Source organism: Pholcus phalangioides, unplaced genomic scaffold, assembly GCF_987345545.1.
Source record: "Pholcus phalangioides strain wild (caught in Gottingen) unplaced genomic scaffold, Ppha-v1.0 ptg000031l_1, whole genome shotgun sequence".
Classification (NCBI taxonomy): domain Eukaryota; kingdom Metazoa; phylum Arthropoda; class Arachnida; order Araneae; family Pholcidae; genus Pholcus; species Pholcus phalangioides.
Window position 1 is genome coordinate 2,051,751 of NW_028301621.1, and position 2,150 is coordinate 2,053,900.

A 2,150-nucleotide genomic window follows, 5' to 3' on the forward strand; every position below is an offset into this window, starting at 1 on the left:
CTTTTAATTTTTATCGATTTTTAGAAATCCGTTAAATAATTGTACGAAATAATTTTCCTAAAATTTCTGAATTTGGCTTCGATTCCGAATTCCCATTAATTATGATATTTCATCGCTGGAGGAATTATTTTTCATTAAAGAGAAAATCGGAGTTGTAATTATTAATTTCACTAATTTTGGTGTTTCACTAGCGCAGTTTTTATTTTTCATTAAATACGAATTTTCTCAGCAGTTTTGGAATTAATTTCAAATTGTCAATAATCCTTTCATTTGTCTTTTTTGACCTTTCATCAGTTTTAAATTTCCATTCATTATGGGATTATTTTCCATTAATTTCGGAATTTTCTTTGATTCCAATTTCTATTGATTGTGTGATTCATTTACAAATTTTAATATTTGTAAATGAATTTTTGTTAATCCTCTATCCGTCCTGAATTCGCGTTAATTTTTACTCATCTTCAATTGTCATTAACCACATTCATTAAATAAATCCACCTTCATTTATTTAATGAAGAAATTTACGGGATAATTTTCCTTCACTTCTGGAATTTTCATTAATATTTCGTCAATCGAGGAATAATTTATCAGAAAATTTGAATTTCCAGTGGCTTTCGGATCATTCATTAGTTTCGAATCTTGTCATCAATCCCGATTTTTCATTATTTTTTGGTATTTGACGTTTTTATATATTTTAATAGATGTTTTTCAGCAATTCCCTTCCCCCCCCCCCCGTAGTTTCTATTTCAATTAATGTTATGCTTTATTTTAATGCCGACTTTTTCTTCACCAATATTTAATATCTAGGCTGAGGGAGCAGCATCAAAAACGCCAAGGTCCGGGGCCCTCGAAATCCTTTCCTTCCGAAAACGCTCGTTCACTCTAGGCCCTGCGTCCGGAGTTCAATATGCGCATCCTTTCGCTACGCGTGGGGCGTGTTGATGTCAATGCAATCGGGTCTGGTTCACTTGCTAACCCTGCACGTGGCTCAATTTTCGCTTATCCTTATAGCCCCATATGCAACGGGGCATTTCTGTCCGTAACAACGTTCGAATGAATTGCCCCTTCGGGTTTTGTCCACGCTGCGTTTATAGGATGAAGTGGCTTCGTCTTGCTCTCTGGTTGGCCCGTCATTTTATCTTTTTCTGGGGGGAGGGGGGGGGAGAGAACACATATTCAATGTGTGTATGGGGTCATGCAAGTATTACGTCAGCATCGGGGGGGGGGGTTCGGATTTGCTGACTTTTGATGACGAGGGAGGGTTTAAAGGTTGCTTACGACATCAACCACCCCTTTTTGAAGATATGAAATATTCTAAGCTGCTGACAAAATTTTGCTGACGGGAAGGGGGGGGGGGGGGGGTCAGTGTTTTGCTGACAAAGAGGAGGGGTCAAAAATGGCTGGAAATCTGCTTACGTAATACTTGAATGGCCCGTATGTAATTTTTTATATATATATATTTATTTATAATACACATTTCTAGTGTATTTTTTTAAAGCCGGGGGGGGGGGAACAATCACCAACCCCCGACACCCCCTTCCCAAATGGGTGCCGATTGGGCGGTGCCTGCACGCGGCCCGAGTGTGATGGTGTATGGTGACGGGTGCTGCGTGGGATGTGAGAGGGGAGCAGGCGGTGATCGGTCCTCTCTCCCTTTTGGCTTCTGGTCGGGAGCTTAGTGCCGTGCCGCTCTTGTGACGGCCGAGAAGAGTGTGTTGCCAGTTTCTGCTTCAACCCACCCCTTCATAGGAAACAGGCGGTAAATTATCCGAGAGATAGGCATGTGTTAGTAGCAGCTAGGTGGGAAAGGGGAGAGCTTCCCTCCCCCTCCCCACAATGATGCTCCCAAGACGGCCCTGCTTTGCACATGTCAGCGGACTTCATCTCATTAGAACAAAGGGTCCAATGCAAAACGACGAAGAACCCCCCCCCCCAATCTGAAAGACAGCTTTGATTTTCGGCTCTCAGCCCCATACAGCATAAACGCCATCATACTAATATAAAAAGCAGCAAGGACTAGTTGATTCACTAAATCAGACAAATATCGCGCCAAGTTGAATTATCAAAAAATAATAATTCCACGAAATGCAAAGAAAGTTGTGCAATTTTATTTTTCAGTGAAGCTTCGTGCGTTATGTACGTATATTGGGGTC